This window comes from Loxodonta africana, chromosome 1 (assembly GCF_030014295.1).
Source record: "Loxodonta africana isolate mLoxAfr1 chromosome 1, mLoxAfr1.hap2, whole genome shotgun sequence".
Taxonomy (NCBI): domain Eukaryota; kingdom Metazoa; phylum Chordata; class Mammalia; order Proboscidea; family Elephantidae; genus Loxodonta; species Loxodonta africana.
In genome coordinates this window covers 137,589,069-137,612,787 of record NC_087342.1, presented here as the reverse complement: position 1 = coordinate 137,612,787, position 23,719 = coordinate 137,589,069, and the positions used below count along the sequence as shown (strand labels likewise).

Below are 23,719 nucleotides of genomic sequence, written 5' to 3'. Positions count from 1 at the left end.
AATTGAAAGTAAACATTTGTTCCAATAATAAAACTTAGTGTATGTACCACTGTAACCAGCTGTGCCCAAACTGGGAACTGTTTCTACCATTAGATTCAAAATTCCGTTTTGTAACTAACTGAAGGGAAGTTTTTTTTAATTCCCAGGAGCGCAAGGGGAAAGGCTCCAGACCCACTGCCAAGGAGACCTTCCAGTCGGGGTCAAAATAAAGCTTCCTAATTGGCTATGAATTAGTGAAGTGAATCTTTAACACCCTCTGGCTCTCCTTGGATTAACAATGAAGGCAGAAGGAAATGGCCTTGGGCAAAATGCAAACCAAAAGGCTCAGCTGGGAGACACTTAATCTTTCACAGAGCTGGGCTTTCAGCAACTTGAAAAAAAATGTTCTGGCTTTAGTAAACAGGATCATTAAAAAGACAGAGAGGCCTTAGGCACTGAGCCTGGGAGTCCTAACCTCCACACAGGGGCCGCTAAGAAAGCTAAGAAAATTAAAGACTACCAAAACGCAAGGGTCCCTGTGAGGCAGAATGTACTCGTCAGCAGTGGCTTTAAATGCTAGTAAGTTACTGCCTCTCTCCTGAAAACTGCCTTGGAACTGAGAAAGAACTGGGGAGTCCCTGCCAGTTAGGAAGAGGAGACCAGTTCCTTCAATCAACTGATAAAAAATAACAGGAAGTAGACTCCCTGGGTGGTGTAAAGAGTTAAGAATTTGACTACTAACCAAAAGGTTGGTGGTTCAAACCCACCCAGAGCTGCCTTGGAAGAAAGGCCTGGTGATCTGCATCCGAAAGCTCACAGCCTTGAAAACCCTATGAAGCACAGTTCTACTCTGCAACGCATGGGGTTGCCATGAATTGGAATTGACTCTGCAGCAAGTAAACCAAAAAAAACCAAACCCACTGCTATCGAGTCGATTCCGACTCATAGCGACTCTACAGGACAGAGTAGAACTACCCCATAGAGTTTCCAAGGAGAGCCTGGCGGATTTGAACTACTGACTTCTTGGTTAGCAGCCGTAGCACTTAACCACTACACCACCAGGGTTTACAGCAAGTAGAGTCTGCAGCAAGTAGTTATGGTTAAATGGGAAGAACCTGGAAAGCGTAAGAGAGGCAAAGTAAAGAAACGCAGTAAGGTGTAAAGCCCATTCACCTTCCTTCCTCCCTCAGGGAGCTGACAGTCTACTTAGGGACCCATGCAGCAATATAAGGACCTAAGGTGAGGCAGGGGAGGTACAGACAGGCTTCTCAATGTAGGTGCCTCTTGAGCTGTTGTTGTTAGCTGCTGTCGAATCAGCAATGACTCATGAAATGCTGCCCAGTCCTGTGCCATCCCCCATGATCTGTTGCAGATCCAGCTGCTGTAATCCATAGAATTTTCATTGGATGCCTTTTGGAAGCAGATGGCCAAACCTTTCTTCCTAGTCCATTTTAGTCTGGAAGCTCCACTGAAACGTGTTCAGCATGACAGCAACACACAGATCTCAAAGGACAGATGGGTGGTGGCTGCACATGAGGTACACGGACAGGGGAACTGAACCCTGGTCTCCCACAAAAAAGGCGAGAGTTCTACCATTGAACCACCAACTCCCCTACCTCTTGAGTACTGCCTTGGAAATGTGTGGGAAGCTGGTAGTGCATTGCGAGGGTTAAGTTCAGAGCGCTGATGATGCAGGCAGGAAGCACAGCATAGCAATGGCCTTGGCGGTCTGTAGTCCTGACTGTGAACCCTGTTTGCTGACAGTGGAGTGTTAACTATCTAAAAGAAATTTCTACAACTGGAAAATGCAGATAGTAACTGAGAGAATGTTTACAACACTTAGCATGGTGCTTGAGGCCTTTTAGGTGCCTAATGTTACCTAACGGAGCCCTGGTGGCACAGTGGTTAAGCCCTTGGCTGCCAACTAAAAGGTCAGTGGTTTGAATTCACCAGCTGTTCTGCAGAGAAAGATGTGGCAGTTGGCTTCCATAAAGATTTATAGCCTTGGAAACCCTATGCAGCAGTTATACTCTGTTCTATGGAGTCACTCTGAGTTGGAATCAGCTGGACGGCAACTAGTTTTTTTGTTCATGGGTTTGTTATTTTGTTTGTTGAATGTTGCTGAGTTATAATTATAATATCATTATTAACTTCACTAAGTAATAATTTCTGAAGCTTTATCTATGTAAGGCACCAGTGAGAACAATGAAAAGTAGCATGACAAGGTGTTTATGTGGGGGCTGAAGCCGAAATTATTATTATGGTGGTGTAGTGGTTAAGAGTTTGGCTGCTAACCAACAAGTCACCAATTCAAATCCACCATCCACTCCTTGGAAACCCTATGGGGCAGTTTTACTCTGTCCTATAGGGTCACGATGAGTCAAAATTGACTCAACAGCCTCGAGTTTGGTTTGTTTTTAATTTCCTGTGAATGGACGTCATTGTAGCTTTTTCTCTAAGAAGCCAACAGCAAGCCACAGAAATGATTTGTGCTACATCAGTTTCAGTCCATGATGGAGACAAACTTAAGCTAAGCTAAACTACCAAAGGATGCCTCCAGGCTGCCCTGTGGATTGTGGAGTAGCATGCCATATTTGTACTTGGAATGGTGGAACAATAGGGGAAAGACAAGGAGCACTGGAAATAATAGATACAATCAACTCTTCCTGGCAACATGGGAAATTACCTGCCTGCTTCATAGAGGTAGCCTGAGCCTGAGGCAGCTCAAAAAATTTTCAGAGTAGACATGGCTAAAACCAGTAGCAGCAGTGAAGCTAAAGAAATACCTATTAAATGAATGAATGGTAATTCATGGTATCTACAGGGGTGATGGCGCCTTGGGGGCACAGTGGTTAAAAGCTCAGCAGCTAACCAAAAGGTCGGCAGTTCAAACTACCAGCCACTCCTTGGAAACCCTATGGGGCAGTTCTACTCTGTCCTATAATTCATAGGGTCACTATCAATCAGAATCAACTCAAAGGCAACAACAGGTTTGGCTTTTTTGGTTTGAATACAGGGTTGATACTTCCACTCAACTTTTATGGGAACTGATGGTCCATACTCTATTCCTCTGGATACCTGGAGAATGAGAAAACTTGAGTTTTTAATACATTAAAAACTCACAGAATAATGAATGGAAGAGTCCTGCCAGGAAATGGCTGGGGAAAGCCAGCTGAGTAGTGCATGAACCAAAGGGTTTTAGAATAGCAGGATTAGAAAGCCAAATATGAATTTCACAAAAGTTAAAAATCAACAATGAGCTTTATTTATTCCCCTATATAAATGACAATGGATAAATCCAATAGCTAAAATGGATCGATCCAATCTCCTGTTTACAGTGAGAAGCTATGGTGCCAATCTGCCCTCAATTTCCAGTCAAGAGTGAGCACGGAAGGAAGAAGGCTGGACCAGACAGGAAGGGACAGGCAAGAAGTGAGGGTGGACACAGGGGATAGACACAGACTAAGTGGGCTTCCTCACTCACAGCCTGGGATCCTAGCTTAGTCATTTCACCCAAGGCAAAGGGTAGATTCACTCATATAACCAGCAAGTGGACCTTGGCCATCTTCTACATGCTTAATCGAATAATAAGCATTTATCAACTGCAGTATAACATGTCTGTATATGAAAATTGGTCTCTGCCCAAAGGAACTTGTAGTGTATGGCTGAAAACAGACCTTAGAATTATGCTGGGATCAAGCCTATTTCTTTTTCACTCTAAAGATTTTTAATGTGCACCTTCTGTCATGCCCTAGAGGTTTGGGAGTCACTAAGAAATGGTCAGGCACCAGGCTGGCAGTTCTGGTAGCACCACGGAGGAAAGACCTGGCGATCTGCTTCCATAGATTTGTTGTTGTTGCTAGTTGCCCTCGATTGCGACTCATGGGAACCTCATGCCAAGAAAACCCTAAGGAACAGTTCTACTCTGTAATGCATGAGGTCCCATGAGTCAAAATCAACTGATAGCAATGGGTTTTTTTTAAGGGGTGGTTCCATAGTGAAAAGAGCACTGAATGTTCTTGTAAATTACATTTTCTTGAGGCCAGATAGCCTGAACAGAAGAGAAAAGCTAGAAGTACAGATAAATGTAAAGAATCCTAGTCATTCCAGGCTGTTCTCAGGGCAGTAAGGCCTACGGTGGTGGGTGGTGGTGAGGGCTGTGCAGCCTGCAGCAGCCACAAAGACAACTAGCAGCAGGGCTGAGAAGGCAGGACGGGTGGGACACACGGCCACTTAGGTGCTGATGGCAGCTATATGAGCTACCATTGGAGGGTGGTGTCTGCTGAAGAGAAGGAGGTAGGTCCCAAGAGCATGTGGTGGGGGCTGCCACGGCAGTTACTCAAGAGGCCGGTTGACAAGGGCTCTTGGAAGGTTAGCATCTGACCCTTCACAGATGGCAATGGAGCTGAGGAAGTGGTAGACTCTGGTGGGGGAGATGACAGGTCTCAGGTGGGTCTGGGCCTGGGGCTGTACCTCTGAGTCTTGTGTATAGTTTTTTCTTTCAGAATTGAAATTTATCAACAATAACATGTGTTAGCACTTCATTTAAATGTTTGGACCTTACCTTTGGTTTCCAAAGCTTTTTCATATACAGTAAAACCTGTGAAAGCCAGAACCTGTGTAAGGGAAAACCTGTTGGAGAAGGGAAACTCAAATATTTTCTACTAAAAGGAGCAAAAAGCTTTCCCATCAAAGGTGAAAACTTTTGAGAAGCAGAACAAGGCAGTCCCATCAAATGCCAGCTCTCACAGGTTTCATTGTATGTTTGCACTGAAGATATGATTTTCATCATCATCCTGGGAAGTAACAGCTATTTTGATCTCTGCTTTACAGATGAGAATATGGAAGCTCGTGAACTTTCATATTTTTTTCTTAATTTTATTGTGTTTTAGGTGAAAGTTTACAGTGCAAATGAGTTTTTCATTCAAAAATGTATACACAAATTGTTTTGTGACATCGGTTTTAATTCCTACAATGTGCCAACACTCTCCCCCTTTCCACCCCGGGGGCTCCCCGTGTCCATTCACCCAATTTTCCTGTCCTTTCCCACCTTCTTGTCTTTGCTTTTGGGCAGGTACTGCTCATTTGGTCTCCTAGACTCCTATACTGAACTAAGGAGCACGTTCCTCATGTGTGTTATTGTTTGTTTTATAGGCCTGTCTAATCTTTGGCTGAAAAGGTGGACTTCGGGAGTGGCTTCAGCTCTAAGTTAGCAAGGTGTCCCGGGGCCATAGTCTTGGGGGTCCCTCCAGTCTCTGTCAGACCAGTAAATCTGGTCTTTTTTATTAATTTGAATTTTGTTCTACATTTTTCTCCCACTCTGTCCAGTACCCTCCATTGTGATCCCTGTCAGAGCAGTCAATTGTGGTAGCCAGGCACCATCTATTTCTTCTGGGCCCAAGCTGGTAGAGGTCGTGGTTCATGTGGTCTATTAGTCCTTTGGGCTAATCTTCTCCTTGTGTCTTTGGTTTTCTTCATTCTCCTTTGCTCCGGACATGATGGGACCGATAGACGTATTTTAGATGGCTACTCACAAGCCTTTAAGACCCCAGATACTACTCACTAAAAGTAGGATGTAGAACATTTTCTTTATGAACTATATTTTGCCAATTGATCTAAATATCCCCCAAGACCATGGTCCCCAGACCTCAGCCCCAGTAACTCTGTCCCTCAAGCTGTTTGGATGTGTCTAGGAAGCTTCTCTATATTGTGCGTTGTCTTTCCTTTTGCCAAATTTAACAATTGTCTACTATCTAGTTAGTAATTTTCCCTCCCCACCCACCCTCTCCCTCATAACCATCAAAGACCGTTTTTTTCTGTGTGTAAACCTTTTCTTAGGTTTTTATAATAGTGGTCTCATGCGATATTTGTCCTTTTATGATTGACTTATTTCACTCAGCATAATGCCCTCCAGATTCATACAAGTTGTGAGATGTTTCACAGATTCATTATTCTTTATTTTTGCGGAGTATTCCATTGTGTGTATGCACCATAATTTGTTTATCCATTCATCTGTTGACAGACACTTAGGTTGTTTCCGTCTTTTTGCTGTTATGAATAATGCTGCAATGACCATGGGTGTGCTTAAGACTACTGTGTGATGGCTCTCATTTCTCTAGGATACATTCCTAGGAGTGGGATTGCTAGACCATATGGTATTTCTATTTCTAGCTCTTTGAGTAGGCACCGCATCATTTTCCATAGTGGTTGTACCATTTTACATTCCCACCAGCAGTGCATAAGAGTTCCAATCTCTCCACAACCTCTCCAATAATTGTTATTTTCTGTCGTTTTTTATTAGTGCTAGTAATGTCACGGTGAGATGATATCTCATTGTAGTTTTGATTAGCATTTCTCTAATGGCTAATGATTGTAAGCATTTCCTCACGTGTCTGTTAGTCTCCTGAATGTCTTCTTTGGTGAAGTGTCTGTTCATATCCTTTGCTCATTTTTTAATTGGATTTGTCTTTCTGTTGTTGAGATAGTGAAGTATTCTATAGATTTTAGAGATTAGACCCTTGTTGGATATGTCATAGCCAAATTTTTTTCCTAGTCTGTAGGTTCTCTTTTTACTCTTTTGGTGAAGTCTTTTGATGAGTATAAGTGTTTAATTTTCAGGGGCTCCCAGTTTATCTTCTGGTGTTTGTGCATTGTTAGTTATGTCTTATATTCCCTTTATTCCATGTATTAGAGGTCCTAGTGTTGTCCCTATTTTTTCTTCCATGATCTTTATCGTTTCAGGTTTTATATGTAGGTCTTTGACCCATTTTGAGTCAGTTTTTGTGTATGGTATGATATACAGATCCTATTTCATTTTTTTACAGATGGACACCCTGTTTTGCCAGAACCATTTGTTAAAGAGACTGTCTTTTCCCCATTTAAAGGACTTTGGTTCTTTGTCAAAGATCACCTAACCATAGGTGGATGGATTTACCTCTGGGTTCTCGATTCTGTTCCATTGGCCTATATGCCTGTCACTGTACCAGTACTGGGTTGTTTTGACTGTATAGTAGGTTCTGAGATCAAGCAGTGTGAGGCCTCCTACTTTGTTCTGTTTCTTCAGTAATGCTTTGCTTATCCAGGGCCTTTTTCATTTCCATATAAAGTTGATTAGTTTTTCCATCTCATTAAAGTATGTTATTGGTATTTGGATCAGGATTATATTATATCTATAGATGACTTTGAGTAGAACTGACATTTTCACAATGTCTCAGTTCTTAACCAATGCGCTACCAGGGCTCTTTTTATTTGTACCCATACAAAAAACCTGAGTCATTGCTATACTCCTCAACAATTTCTCCTATACTCATAAACACTTTCTCTACCCAGTCAGAAATCATCCCTGGTTGATTATATATCCTAACCCTCCACTGTCTGTCCCTCTTCTCCATCCCCACTGCTGCCCCCAAAGGTAGCACAGACCCCTGTCCTCTCTACCTGAATCAGGATAACACCCTCTTTCAGATTTTCCTCTGACCTCCTGAGATCCGTTCTCCTCATGCGATCAGAGCAATCTATGAAACTAACAAATCTGACTCTTCATTATTATTTATTCAACAAATATGTATTGAGTACAAGTTACGAGTCAGGTCTTTGCTAGGCTCTGGCAAAAACAAAGGTAACTCAGCTCAGTCCCTGGCCTCAAGAAGCTGTCTGTACAGAGCAGTGGTCCTCAACAGGACCTCCTGCATCATCTGCTCCCCTGGGCACACTGGCCTACCTGAGGCTGAGAAGGAGTACAGCTCTAATTTTATTGCTCACATTTTTGTCTCTTTTCTAGATCATCATCTTTCAACCAAGAACGCTTATGGAAAGTACAGAGTAGAACTGCACCATAGGGTTTTCTTGGCTATGATCTTTACGGAAGCACCTCTCCAGGGCAATCTTTAGGTTAGCAGTCAATTTAGCAAACTGTTTGCACCACCCAGAGTCCTTAATAAATCATTGTTGTCGAGTCAATTCTGACTCATAGTGACCCTGTAGGACAGAGTAGAACTGACCCAAGACTGTAACCTTTACGGAAGCAGATTGTCACATCTTTCTCCCGCTAAACAGCTGGTGGGTTCAGACTCTAACCTTTCAGTTATGAGCTGAGTGTTTAACCACTGCTTTACCAGAACTCCTGTTCATGCATAATATCTCCTAGTAACTATGTGGTAGGGCTGTCAGTCCTCTGTGATGGGGCATGAATGGAACCAAGAGCTAACTATGTTACACGGACTAAAAGAACTCCAAGTAAAATGCCAGATTATCAATGAGGGCGGGTCATAGGAGCTCAAAATAATATCTAGAAATTTTGATATATCATCTTCCCACCTAGAGATGCTGGATCCATCACTTCCCTATGGCAGTCCCTATTTCAATGCTTGGAACTCAGTAGGAATTTAATATGGATGATATTAAGTAGAATTGATAAAAAGCTGGGACTTTCTCCATATTTAGCAAGCACATCCTACCCCCAAGTCTTGAACCATTTCCAAAATGTTAAACATTGTTCAGCACTTTAAGGATGGTACCTGGGAATTTGTACCCTTGTCCCAATTGATACAGAATTCAATTCTGGCACATTCAGAAATCCCAAAAAGACAGGGAATCTTCAGAGCTTGAACTTCCCTGGCATTTATAAAAACTCTCCATTTGGTCCCATAGAGAAGTAGAAACCAGAGATATAAGCAGAGGTCGAAGAGCAAACTGTCATCAGTTCCAAATCTAGCCATCCTCCAGACCAGGTGATGAGGTTTTTAATAGGCAGCTGATGAAATTTTGCCCTGTGATCATTTCGTTACACTTTGTCCATGAGAGAGATTGGCTAAATCTATTTTGTTTTCCTTTTTTTTTTCCCCCTTTGCTAAAGAAAAAAAAAAAAATGACAGCATGAGAGCATGTGCAAGCTCCAGTATACAAAGTAGGAGTTACTTCAATCCCAATAACAAAGGTGGACAGGAGACCAACATACAGTCAGGTTCACACACTCTTATAGACTCACAAACACCTGCCGCCTTCACAAAGCGACTCTTCCCTGTTCACAGCCTTGTTCTGATCCAGGGAGAAGGAGGTCAGCACTAAATCCGACAAAACTCACAATCATTGCTTCGAACCCAGTTCATTAATTTCTTAACTCTGTGAATCTGCATGCCTTACAAAACTTCTTGAAGACAAAATTAAAAATGCTGTTCTATAACACTGTCTGTACAGTTAAAATGTTTCTAGCATCAGCAAGTCTATATAATTTTCTTTAGAGGAAATATGTACACAATTAGTATTTTAATTATAAAATAAACAGGTGTCTAGGATTTAAAATAAATGAAGGGAAATACACAGATGACTTTCAATAGTTTTCTTTCCATCTTTTAATCAAGGCAATATGACAGCTAGTTTTTCAATGTGACTGGCTGTTCCAGATTTTCTCCTTTTTGGTGGTATACTTGAGTGTTAGCTGTCATGGTGATTGACAGGTAAGCTGATTAAAATGTCCTCCTAGTACAACCAACCAGTGCAACCAGCTGATCATGCTGCCTTTTAGGTCTCTAGACCCCAAGTGAAGATGATTATTTCAGGTTCCTGGAGAACAGGGAGTCAAATTCCAATTTACACTGTTTCTGGCAGTATTGCTGGTGTGGTCTTTTCTAGTGTTGAAGATTCAGCCGACGTAAAGCACTGCCCATCCCTCACATGTAGTAAGAGAGACCTGAGGGCATCAATAATCAAAATCTCAGGTAATACTGGAAGGCCATTTTAGCAAATACAGGAAACCTCCTTGATTCCATTTTTGATCTTTCAAGTATTTCCTTGAATTCACTGATGCTGGTCCAATTTGCTGAGGAAATTCTCCTCAGAAGAGAATTAAAAGGGGAAATCTTTAGAGAGAAAGAGGAAAGCTGCTAGAGATACTTTATGTCAGTAATAAATACTTAGCTTTGTCTATAGGAGAGGAGCTCAAGAATCTAACCTTGGAAAATAGGGATGACATCCTATACTTTTAACCTTTCCCCACCCAGGATTAGGGCTATACATCAAAATTGAGCTCCTGGTTTCTCAATGCTTGCCCTTCCTTTACCACCTTCTTGGTAGAGACAGGGAGATTACAGCTAGTACTGTGCAACACTATGAGGGTCAGCATGGTCCTCCCACCTCACAGCCAGTGTTCCCTCTGCTCTAGAATCACTCTACCCTTCTCTACCTCCCCCAACCCTTGTCGAAGAGTAACCCCCAAATGTGAAAACCCTAATTCTCATACAAACAGAGAGTGAGAATATGTCAAAGTTGTGTTGAACTCATTAAGAGAACTCTTATGATGACAAAGCCAGTTTAAAAGAAGACATGGGAACAGGGATTTTATACAGCCAAAGAACAAAAAAAGAATGATGAAATGAAACATAAAACAGAAAATAAAATCATCTGATCAATTTTCTATACATTAACTTTCAACTTCATAGAGTTATAAAACGTCTCAGACCTAGTAAATAGTCAAACAAAGTTCCTGCCCTCTAGTGCAGGGATCAGCAAACGTTTTCTTCAAAGGCCAGACAGTAAATATTTCAGGTTTTGCGGCCAAAATCAAGGATGTTATGTAGGTATTTACGTAACTATTTTAAATTTAACCATTTCAAAATGTAAAAACCATTCTTAGCTATAAAAAAGCCTGTGGCTGGTCCAATTTGGCCCACAGACTATAGTCTGCCAAGTCCTGTTTTAGAGAGAAGGCTGACCGTTATTAAAGGGGATTGTTAGTGCTCTAGCAGAATACTGAAGGCCATGCAGTCAGCCTTATGCATTGTTTCCAAGTGTTGCATAATTTTTCTTAAACCTTCAAAAATGACCCCATCTCCCATTCCCTCTGGCCCTGATCTTTGCTGATACAGAGAAGTTAGACAAGTAACAGTAATACATCCCGTAAACATTTATTGATGATCTACCATGGGTCAGACACTATTATAAGGCACCAGGACCCAAAGATAAATCAGCCCCATCTCTGCCTTCAAGGGGCTAAATGCCCAGCAAGATAAACAGACCAAAACCAAACCAAACCCATTGCCGTTGAGTCAATTCCAACCCATAGCAACCCTATAGAACAGCAGAACTGCCCACAGGGTTTCCAAGGAGCAGCTGGTGGATTCGAACTGCCAACCTTTCAGTTAGCAGCCAAGTTCTTAACCACCATGCCACCAGGGCTCCAGATGAGGAGATGTATATACAAAAAGCCATAAAGAATCTGTTAAATACTATAATCAGGATATGACACACAGGAGTGAGAGCAATTAGCTCCACAAAGAAGAGAGGATGTCAGAGCGGGTTTCACAGAGAAGATGACATTAAGCTCAGCCTTGGTGTATGATGTCAGAGGACCCAGGGAGAGAAGGGTGAAGAGGAGCCATTGTAGGCAGAAGGGCAGAAGAAAGCTGCAGACATTTCTGGGGGTGTCAGGGTCTTTCAGGTATCCCACTGTGACAGCAGCTTCAGATAGGAAGTAAGGATGGAAAGTTGCTCAGACTGGAGGGAAAGGAAAGCCGGGCTGAACCAATCCACTTAAAGCAGGCTGTTCAAAAGCCCTTGTTAAATCTATTCCCATCCACTTTGATGTCTTTTTCTCCAGGTTTGTTTTTTTTTTTTCATTTTGTTTTGTTTTGTGATATTATGGCCCTCAAAGCTAATTTTTTTTAATGTTTAAAAATAGCAAAAAGTCTTCAAACTGCATACTAAACACTTTTTAAAGTGTTCTTAAATTTATAAAAGAAAAATACACAGTTCATTCATAAACTACTGCAAATTTGGAAAATCCATAGTAAAAACATAAAAATAGGTACCAAGTATGCATAGATTAACTCCTTTTTTAAAAGAAAAAAAATTTTAATGCAAAAATTAATAAAATATCTTAAGGATGTAAAAATATTCCAAAAAATGTTTGGGGAAAATTGGTTTTTAAAGAAATGGACTTTAGGCGAAATGTGGAGTAGGCCTGAGGGAGAGGCCAGTGCTCAAAGTAGAAATTTGAGAAACCTCAGTTGAAGTCACAGAATGGGTAAAAACTGCCGAGGAGAATGTGGGGATGAGATGAAAGTAGGGCTGGGACAGAACTCTGAGAAACCCCAACACTTCATAGAGAATAAAGAAGACTGTCAGTGAAGAAGGCCAAGAAGGAGCAGTCAGTGAGGCGGGAGAGTAACTAGAAAGGATGATGTTGCAGAAGCCTGCGAAGAAGAGAAGGGCAGGAGAGAGGGGTCAGCAATTTCAGAAGCAGTGAGTGAACAATGGGTGGAAGTTACTTAAATTGACACTTCAGAGGTCATTAGAACCCTCTACAAATGCAGTCTTGGTGGGGCAGCAAGGCCAGATTTCAATGAGGCTGGAATGAAACGGAAAATGAGAAAGTCAGCTAGCCCTGTTCACCTCCTCTCCAAAGGTCAGCTGAGAAAAATATTGTGGAGAAAATGCCTGAAGAATATATGGTCCACTTTTTTCTGGGTTTTTTAGTGCCTAAAAGTGTGAATTTTCTTTCTGGATTCAGAAAAACTATCCAAGACTTGGCTGTTTGGACCGCATTGTTTCAGAGCCTTGTTGATCTTCTTTGACTGAGTTAGGTGGTGGTGCCTGCCTTTAGCTGACATTAAGGGGCACAATCCTTCCTACTATTGCATTACTGTAGCTGACACAGCTAACACCCTGTGGTGATTAGTCTGGGATCCCGGGGATCATAGCAAATAGAACAAATCAAGCCAGGAGAAAAGGTTTGTTTGCAAACCCTACACAGCCAACATTAGCACCCAGCATTCTGTTTCCCACACAGAAACCAGAGTCGCTTCCTGTGAATCAAGAGATACCTCATTGCCAATGCTGATTTTTTTTTAATTAAATAGCTCCTTTCTTCCTCTTTCCATTCTCCCTGTGACCTACATAGATGTCACTTTCTTAAGTCTCTTGCTATACAGTTTTACTCAACTTTTCCATAAAGCCCAGTACATCACAACACAGAGAAGACCTCTTCAGGACAGCACATAGGCACACACGGACATGCACACACACATACAAGTTCCCAGTATACCCAGGTTCATTGCTTAACATCACTCCCTCTTCTCTCAAGTAATTGCCTTACTTTCCAAATGACACACTCATGATTTTTCTCTTCATCCCTGACTGCTACGGTCCCATAACCCCCCATAGTCAAGAAAATACTGAGCATATTTCCTAACACATCACTCATTACCCCCTTTATGATGATCCATCCAGGAATTATTTCTTCCTCAGGCCTCCAAGCAGGAAAATCTTTGCTCATTTATAGGCCAGGGAATTTTTTTTTTTAATCTTATAGACTACAAAAATCTTGAAATTGTCATATTTGCAGTTTTTCTTGGCTATTAAGAAACTCAAAGCCAAATCAGCAAATCACGACTTCCAGCCAACATGGTGCCATAGACGGAAGCACCATGCCATCCCTCTACAGCAAAGACCTGAAAAACTAAGTAAAACAGACAAACCTCATTCCTGGAACCTGAAGTGTCAAATGAAGAGATAATGAACTCAGTAAAGCACGGAATGGAATAAGAAACTGACACAAGACAGAAAGCGAGGAGATATAGCTACGGAGGTCCCCACTGCTAACGCAGCACTGACCCGCCATCTTGGACTCCTGTGAGGGATTGGCAGACAGGGAGCCCTGGAAGGCAGTTTCGCGGAACTCCCAGCAGGAGACAGAGCACCCAGTAACCAGCGATATACGCTTTCCCAGCCCCCGTTCTCTCCCCGCCGCTGTACCTCCGAGCTTGCTGGCTGGCTGGCTGCGGTGGCTCGGCAGGCCGGGAAGTGCAGAGTTGGTGCCACTTGGATTCGCCCCACCTACACTGGAGATCAGTGGACAAGGAGTAGGGGAAAGCAGCTTCCCGAAATGCCCAGCAGGAGACAGAGCAGCCGGTATGAGCAATATACGCTTTCCTAGCCTCCCTCCTTCCCGCCCCGCCCCCCCTTCCAGTGAGCAGCAGTGTCCTGGCTGAGAAGCAACTGCTTTGGCCTCAGGCTGCTTGGATTCGCCCTGCCCACACTGGCTGGGATCCTCAGCTGTTGTTGGTTCTTTCTGTCTGTTTTGGTTTCTTCTGTGCCTCGTACCACCCCCCGCCCCCCTTTCTCTGGAATACCTGGCTCTGTGTGCCATCTTTGATTCTTCTTGAAAGGCTGTGAAGCCATGCTTGACCAGGGGTCCTCTCCCCCGGCCCGCGACAACACGCTGGTGGGATCTCTGGGTCTTTTTTTTTTGCCTTGTTTTGCTTTGTTTATTTTGTTTGTTTTCTTTTTCTTTTCTCAGCTTGGGTGCCCCTTATAGCCGGGCTGCACTGCACGGCTTAGGAGCCACTCCCCCAATCTGTGCAGCCACATAGGTGGGATCCCTGTGGCCATTTCTTTTTTCTCTCTTTTTGCCTTTCTGTTTTTCCTCATTTCTCAGTTCTTGTCTCCCTACACTTATCTTCTTTTCCTGTCTTCTGAATACCTGGTGCTGTGTAACATCTATACCCTCTCTAGCCAGGCTATACGTGCAGCCTAGAGCCGCTTCCCTGGTCTTAGAAGCCCCACTGGTGGGACTCTGGGACTCCTGGGGGCTTTTCTTTTATTTCCCAAATTTTTATCTAGTTATTTTTTTCTTTATTATTTATTTCCCTTTTTCTTTTCTCCATTTCTTTTCTCTCCACTCCAATGGCAAGCTCCCTTAGCACTCTTTTTTTTTGTTTGTTTGTTTTTGGCTCCTGTTCCTCTCTCCTCTTTCATATACTCCTATTAGCTCCACATATCACAACCTCCCCACTTTTTCCTGCCTACTTGCACTGTGCACTGAACATCACACCCCCAAGCTGCATAGGCACAGCCTGTTGGAACCTGCCCAGCACTGATTCCTGGCCTGCCCTGTCGGCCCTAGTACATGCCACAAACAACCCATCCCAGCCCCTTCCCTTCAGCTGGACCTGCCCTGCTACACCACAGCTGATTGGCTGGCCCTGCCCGTCGGACAAGGAGGTGAAAATTATTGTGACTACAGACAAGCCCTGGTGGCATAGTGGGTAAGTGCTACAGCCACTAACCAAAGGGTCAGCAGTTTGAATCCACCAGGCGCTCCTTGGAAACTCTGTGGGGCAGTTCTACCCTGTCCTATAGGGTCGCCATGAGTCGGAATCGACTCGATGGCACTGGGTTTGGTTTGGTTTGGGACATACAAGCAAACAGCAAAGAACACACAGCCTGCCTACTCAGATATAACCAAGTAAAACAAAAAAGCAGTACGAAACAAACAAATCTACAATCAAGAAATGAAGAAAATAACTACTGAATGGCCCAAAGACAACAGACAATATCAAAACATTAAAAAAAAAAAAAACAGGACAGGATGGTTCCAGTAGGCATCCAAAATAAAACACCAGATGACTCTTCAGGAGAAAAAAAGGCACTAGAACTACCTGACAGGGAATTCAAATCTCTAATATTCAGAGCATCCAAAAGTTGAAGCAAAAAGCAGACAAAAATGAGGGAAAAAAAGACAAATTTATGGAAAAGGCAGACAAATTCATGGAAAATACAGACCAAAAAAAGGGAACAATTCCGGAAAGTAATATATGAATAAAATGCCAAAATAAACTCACAACTAGCAATCATACAAAAAAAAACAATTAGAAATCCAAAAGATAAACAACAAGATTCAGAAATGGACAGTGTCATAGAAGGGCTAAGGAGCAGATTCAAAACAATGGAAGAATCAGAGAAACTGAAGACAAACACCTGGATACAACTCTGAGGAAAAATCAGAAAAAAGAACAAAGAAAGATGAAGAAACCCTAAGAATTATATGGTATACAATCAAAAGCAAAAATTTGCAAGTGATTGGAGTTCCAGAACAGGGGGAGAAAACAGAAAACACAGAGAAGATCATTGAAAAACTGCTGACAGAAAACTGCCCTAATATCATGAGTGATGAAAAGCTGACCATCCAAGAAGCTCAACAAACCCCATAGAGGAGAGACCCCCAAAAGAAAAACACCAAGGCACATCATAATCACACTCACTAAAACCAAAGACAAAAAATTCTGTGAGCAGCTCAAGAAAAACAAAAAGTCACATACAGAGAAGAAACAATAAGACCAAACTCTGATTATTCAGCAGAAGCCATGTAGGCAAGAAGACAATGGGATGACATATAAAACCTTGAAAGGAAAAAATTGCCAACCAAGAATAATATATCCTGCAAAACTTTCATTCAGATATGATGGTGACATTAGAACATTTCCAGATAAACAGAAATTAGGGTAATATGTAAAAACCAAACTTACAAAAATTATTAAAGGGAGTCCTTTGGTCTGAGAACAAACATCAGACCACAGCCTGAATCTAGGAGGCAAGATTGTACCAGCCAGATACCAACCTAGGAAATGAACTCTCAAGGACTACCCAAAACCAAAACAATTGCAACAGGGAACCAGAGGTTAATCTGTAAATGACAACAATGTCAGAACAATAAAAGAAGGAATAAATGGCAAAGAAATAGAACTTTGTAATGGAGAGGAAGGCAAGGCGATACCAAGTAATAATCAAACCTAGGAAGATAAGGGTAAATTTCAAGGTAACCACAAAGAAAGTTAACAAACCTACTCATCAAAATAAAGAAGAAAAACATAAAGTCTCAATAAAAACAAAATCTACAAAAACAAAAGAAATGAAAAGGAAATCCACAAACAAGAGGAACTCAGCACAGGAGAGTAAGAGGAACAAAGAAAATGTTAGCACCACAAATCAGCAAATCACCTTTGGTAACTGCCCAGAATTTTAAGGCTTGCCTTTCTGTGTTCTTACTCTCCGTTTCTCCATCCCAATTCATCCTCCTCTCTACTCTCTTGTCACTGATTGCCTTATCTATTTTAAAATTGTGTTTTATTTATACATAATGTCTTAGTTATCTAGTGCTGCTGTAACAGAAATACCACAAGTGGATGGCTTTAACAGAGAGAAATTTATTTCTTCAAAGTGAAGTCCAAATTCAGAGTGTCAGCTCCAGGGGAAGACTTTCTCTCTCTGTTGGCCTTCTCATCAATATTTCCTCAGACTAGGAGCTTCCTTGTACAGGGACCCAGTGTCCAAACAATGTACTCTGCTCCCAGCGCTGGTTTCTTGGTGGTATGAGGTCCCCCTGTCTGTCTGCTCACTTATTTTATATCTCAAGAGATTGCCTCAAGACACAATCCAGTCTTGTAGATTGAGTCCTGCCTCACCAACACAACTGCGGCCCATCCTCCCTCATTAACATCATAGAGGCAGGATTTACAACATACAGGAAAATCACGCAAAACCAGGAATCATGGCCCAGCCAAACTGATACACACGGTGTCTGGGGGGACGTAATTCAGTCCATGACACATACATATGTGTATTTTGTAGACCTTCTCATATCCTTTTTGAAACAAAGGAAGACATTAATATTTTTTTAATTTCAAGAGAAGGCATTTGTGTAAATTACTCATTTGAGGAATTTTGTGGTGAAAGAAAGAAGAGGTAAGTGCTATTTTAGGGGGAAGCATAGAAAAGGGGATTTGATTTGATTTGACTTTAGAATGAGAGGTTCGTGAGTATCTTTGTAGTCTGTGGGGACTATAGGCCCACAATGTCAACAACAGGATTTAGTAAGCTCAAGATGTTTGCTATAATTTTAGAAACCAAAATGACTTATTTCAGTTAAAACGCATATAAATTGAGAAGATCCCAAAGAGTAACAGTGGAATGGACTGTCTGTGGAGGATATGTTGGCTAACTGACCCTTCTGCAAGCCCTAAATAAAGGGTTAGACCTGAAAAGTAAGGGCTAAAATTACCAAAAGGGAAGAAACTGGGAGAACAGAAGAGGGAGAGAACATCCCAGGGGTCCTTGGAACATCAGCTCTGAATAAGCAGTTTAACTCTCACATGATGCAATCTAATACTAAATAATTATTCTCAATTATAATTATTCTAATTATCAAAATAAAGAGAGACAAGCTTGTTCAAGTTCACAAGGTATTTACAATGCCATGTAAAAAGCAAATTCTTCTCTAACAGTTGTCAATTCCAATTCATAGTGACCCTATAGGACAGGGTAGAGCTGTCCTATAAGGTTTCCAAGGCTGTGATCTTTATGGAAGCAAATTGCCACATCTGTCTCCCATAGAGCAGCTGGTAGGCTTGAACCACCAACCCTTTGATTATCAGCCGAGCATTTTAACCATTATACCACCAGGGCTTCTTGGTATATATTCATTAATATTTCACAACCAATAAATCGTAAGCTCTGCGTCATAAAAATGGTGAAGATGAGTTTATTAGTTAGGGTTCTGGCGGAAAAAGAATTTAACTGAAAATAACTGAAAGGAGATGTAATGAAGGAATATTGACAGAGAGGACAGCTGCGTTAAGAAAACTAACTAGATGGTGTTATTTCACGGATTAAGGGACTAAGTTAAGGGCTCCTGAGAAGCAAGGATGGTGAGACTTTGTCTCACTTACTTTGGATACATCATCAGGAGAGATCAGTCTCTGAAGAAAAACATGCTTGGTAAAATAGAGGGTCAGTGAAAACGAAGTACCTCAGGGAGATAGACTGACACAGTGGTTGCAACAATGGAATCATATAGCAACAGTTGTGAGGATGGCACAGGACCAAGCAACATTTCATTCTATTATACATAAGGTCGCTGTGAGTCAGACCCAACTCTGCAGCACCTAAAGAGTGAGAGATCAGGGATTAGTGCCTGAAGGAATGAGGGGAGGGAAAAGAGGCTCCACATCACTTTGAAAGGGTAGCTGTGAAAGAGGAACGATCCCACAACATCCTGGGATGTAAGGCAACAAGTAGCCCCCAAAACCATGGCCAGAGGAAGGGAGCGAGGGTAAGAGGAATAAGTATCCCAGTCTCACCCTCACCCCATCTGCCTATCACCTACCAGTCTCACACTGGCCAAACCTAACCTGAACCCAGAGGGTGAGGGAGCCAGGCTGATGCAGGTCACTGAAGTCAGCTCCCAAGACTCAAAGAGGGCAGAGAATGGTTTGGGGTAGAGGGAGAGCACCACAGTATGACATTGTACAATGGGATTGTAAAAAGTTCAGACTTTTGGCTTCTCTGATAAAGGGGATCAAGAGAATTGTATCTCTGGCCATATGCCCTCAATACTCTTTTATATAATAGAAGCACTTCTATTATATATGTAGACCAAATGAGTGTGTGGAAAGGATGTAGCATTTCTTTTCTATGTCTCAATTTTTATTATATTTCCAGACAATGGCCAGCCAGACCAATTACACACATTCTTCAGTTATCAACCTGATTAGATTCCAAAGACCAGGTCATTATGTGAAAACAGTGGATGACCACATCAGATCACAAAATATTATGCGGGACATATATGTCCCTCTGGACTCTGGGGGTAGGAAGGTGGTATGTCAGGTACTCTGCAACTCGTGCTGGCACCTGAAAATGAGGTATTCCTGTGAACATGGATTCATCATGAGAAACACAACTTCCAAATAACACACCAAAAAACCCCAAACCAAACCCACAGCCGTCGAGTCGATTCTGACTCATAGTGACCCTACAGGGCAGAGTAGAACTGCCCCATAGAGTTTCCAAGGAGCACCTGACGGATTCGAACTGCCGACCTTTTGGTTAGCAGCCGTAGCACTTAACCACTACGCCACCAGGGTTTCCAAATAACACACACGAACCTGGAAATGTACTTACAAGGTTTATCTTCCTGTGCAAAAGTCAAAAGAGACAAAAGTTTTGCACAGTCACACCTCCAGGATATACCACCTCATACAATACCTTGTAAAAACCGTAATTTGCAACACACGTCTGTTTCTTCTGTTGTTGTCAGCGCATACTGTTAGTGGGCCTGTAGCTTCCCAATCAACCTGAAAGGCAGAAAATGTAGAAATGCTAGAAATGTCCCTTCCCAGCTGGGGGAATCACAGAAATTCTTCTCCCAGGAGCCTCTCACCAGCCTCTCCCCTGTCCTTTCACCCCTTGCCTCTTCTGTGGTCCTGGCCCTGTCTCCTAGGCTTACATGGCTGCTGTCCTTTGCCTCCTGGGATGCTGTTTAATGCCTGCTTTCACTTAGGAACCCCAACCCTGACCAGACTGCCAGCTACCTTTCACCTTTCCCCAGAGTTCTAACCTGTGCCCTCATCCCAGACCCCAGCTACCCCATGGAGCTTTCTTGAGATGCTGGGGTATGGGATCCTGGGGTATCCAACCCTTTAATGTAAATTCCTCCACATAAGCCTGGGCTTCAACTGGCTACAGAGCCATATCCCCCAGTTCCTACTGTCAAAGTTCTCCTTCCACCTGCTGACCCTGGACACCTAGGTCCCCACCCTAACATCCCTGCACTACCCTGTCCTCAGTTTGGCAGAGACAGATAATGGCTGGGAGCTGAGATCATTCTTCAGCCTCACATCCTGAGCAAGATGTGTATGGGCATTCACACATCTACTCATTCAAAAAAAAAATTACCGAGAGCCTACTATAAACAGTGTGTGGTGGTGGTTCTCGAGGACAATGCAAAATTGAAATGAAACCCAAAGTTTCTCACATCGTTTGCCCTTTCAAACCAGAGAGAATTCCCATTTATAACTTAATCAAGTCCAAGAATGTATATTAATCGCCAGCCATGTATGCAGTGCTGTGTTGTCATTGATTAGTTGTTGTTGTTAGGTGTCATGAGTCCATTCCGACTCATAGCGACTCTATGTACAACAGAGTGAAACGTTGTCTGGTCCTGCACCATCCTCACAATCATCGCAGCCACTGTGTCAACCCATCTCTTTTTCACTGACCCTCTACCTTTCCAAGCATAATGTCCTTCTCCAGGGACTCCAACCCAACAGGAATAAGTATTAAGTAAATTATTTTTGGTTAATAACAAAAACAGTAATTAAACATAGTTTTTTTTTTTAAAAAAAAACTTTATTTTAATCACTGACTTGTATAATTCTGGAGGCATCACATGTCAGCATGTCCAGCCGCTGCTCTAGCTGTCTGTATTCATGTAGAACAACCAGAAAAGGAAACTTAGATACTAGCTGGAGGGACATTAGTGATCATCTGGTTTAAATATCCCATTTTATAGAAGGCAAAGCTGAAACCCAAAGAAGCTAACCTAGCTCCCAAGGTCACAATTTCCAGTGAAACCAGGTCTTCCTGCCCAGGGTGCTTTCCATGAAGCTTGAGCATTGACAAAGGGGACAAGCAGGTTCACTCCCTCCAAAACTACAGTCAATCTGCTGTTCTCAGGATTATGAGAGACAAACTTGATGGGCCTGCTGTGGAAGGTGTGGTTCCTGTGTTATATCCTAGATGAACCCTCAGTCAATGGACATATTTATTAAAATTACTGAGCTCTAGGTATCAAGCGGAAACCCTGGTGGCCTGGTGGTTAAGTGCTACAGCTGCTAACCCAAGGGTCGGCAGTTCAAATCCGCCAGACGCTCCTCGGAAACTCTACGGGGCAGTTCTACTATGTCCTATAGGGTCGCTATGAGTCGGAATCGACTCGACGGCACTGGGGTTCTGGGTAGGTATCAAGCAGTGCATAAAAGTGATATTCACACATTGAGAAAGGAACTCAGACTATCAGGGCCGCATTATGATTATGTGGACCTGTTTCCTTTATAAAAGGATATTTAAAAATTATATCTTACAACTCGTCGGTGAAAAGGTGAATATAATCCATATTGGAATATATTAATTTTGCCTTCCGATTTTAAAAGAAATTAAAACATTTTCATGGGTCACTAAAAGTACCATAGGCGCTAACAGTGTGCTTCCCGTGCCCTGAAGATTACTGTTGGGCTGTGTGTCTGACATTCTCTGATGCCCCAGGCAAAGTAATGACCTCCCCAAAACCAGATGCCATCAAGTTGGATTACATCGCCAGGCCTTTCTTCCAAGGTGCCTCTGGGTGGACTCAAATCTCCAACCTTTCGTGGTTAACTCTTTGTGCCACCCAGGGCTCTTAAAGACTCCTCTATTTCCAATAAAGCCATGGCCACAAAGCCTTGGTTACAAAATGATGGGTGGTGGGACAAGGCAGCACTAACAGCTGCCCCCTGTTGCCGGTAGGAGCGCCCTTGTGGCCTGATTTACCCCGGCTCTGACTCATTTAAAATCTGGTCACTTGTGGCGTGAGGTTTGGTCACGCCTCTGGACTCCAGAGCCATATAACTCTGCCTTTTTGAAGTCCGAAAAGATGATCTAGGAGTTTCCACCACATTCCGCCAGCCAGGCAGGCCGGATCTGCCGCTGTAATCACTAAGTAATAATGGCTCCATCAGCGGTCCCCTGCAGCTGCCTCTGCCACCGCACAAATACCTTCCAGACCTCGCTTCCCTCCACCATGGCGCAGGGCACAGTGGTTTTTAAGGAGACAGAAATCTGTTCGAGCGCTTAAAACTTCATCCCCTAAATGTATTCCTACTTCTTTTGCTATGGAGCGCCATCTAGCGAAAGTAGGTTTCCTAACATCGAAAAAAGCCGTCCACAAACAAGACTTCAACAGCCGGTCAGCCCCTTCCAGCCCACTGTTAAAACTCTGGTACTGCCGAAATGAGCTGAAATCCAGCCCAGGAGAGGACGAAACACCGAAACGCTTCGCTTTCTAACACTTGAGTGGGGTGGCGATCTAGCAAGAGAAGAGAATGATGAAGTCATAAAGACTAAGGCAGAAAGATAATCAATACACAGCCCCCAGGATATAGGACAAGTGGCAGGATAATCAGGGAGACGACATAAACTGAAGTTGGTGCAGTGCAGGACCGAGAGGGGCTAGAAACCGGAAGCTCTCACCCTCGGAGGCCTGGCAGACAGGGAGGGCCTGTTTTCAAGGGCTGACAAGCATGGGTGCAGCTCTGGGGGCCAGAAAAACCAGGTTTAAAATAGAGACAGCTTTGGACCATCGAGGACCTACAGTCTCCATGGATTTATAAACTCCTTGATGGCAAGGACCATGATCTTTTTAACTTTAACTGTAAAATGCCTCAAAATGTTCCCTGTAGGCAGGCAACATTCATGTAAATGCTTGTTTGATCACATGATGGGAGCTGAGAGACATCCTTCCTTAGCCAATTGGAAATGCTCTTCTGGAGTTTTGAAACGCACGCAGAAGATATTACATAAGCAAATCCAGAGGAGAAGCTGGTACATAAAATATGCTTGCCCTGAAAATCTCAGACTGATACAATACTTCAAGCCCTCCATAGCAGCTTACTTATTTCAACCCACGTTCATTGCTGTCACATGTGAACAACAGGAAAAAAAAAATTTTTGGAGCCACTGTAGTGTCAGACTGCACTTCTACAACTAAACATTCTGCCTCATGAAGGAGTGGTGGAAGACCACATCGCTGAGCTTTTGTGTAGTTGGAAAAGCCTTCATTCAAAGGAGAGCATTCTTGGAAGTCTGATAAGTAAAACCAATGAAAGTGGAGATGCTGGCCTCCAGGGGGCCTCCTGCTCAGTCTACTTCAGCCCCTGTTAGCCCCCTTGGAGCCCTGAGGTGTCTCCTTTAAACCCCATATTTGAAAATCCTTAGAATGATGTCAAAAGCCAAGCTCTGTAAGCAGATGGGTGCAGTGTTAATCTTGGTTCATAGTTTCTAGCCAAAATGGGCTTCAGCTTTCCCACCTATGAAAATGAGGTCAGAAATATCTACTCTGGAAGACTGTTGTGAAATTAATGAAGACACATGC

At 42.8% G+C, this 23,719-nt stretch overlaps 1 protein-coding gene across 1 annotated transcript in view; it reads left to right on the top strand.

Annotated features, from left to right (window-relative positions):
* Positions 1-23,719, top strand: part of IMPG1 (interphotoreceptor matrix proteoglycan 1) — a 127,425-nt gene that overhangs the window by 84,993 nt on the left and 18,713 nt on the right.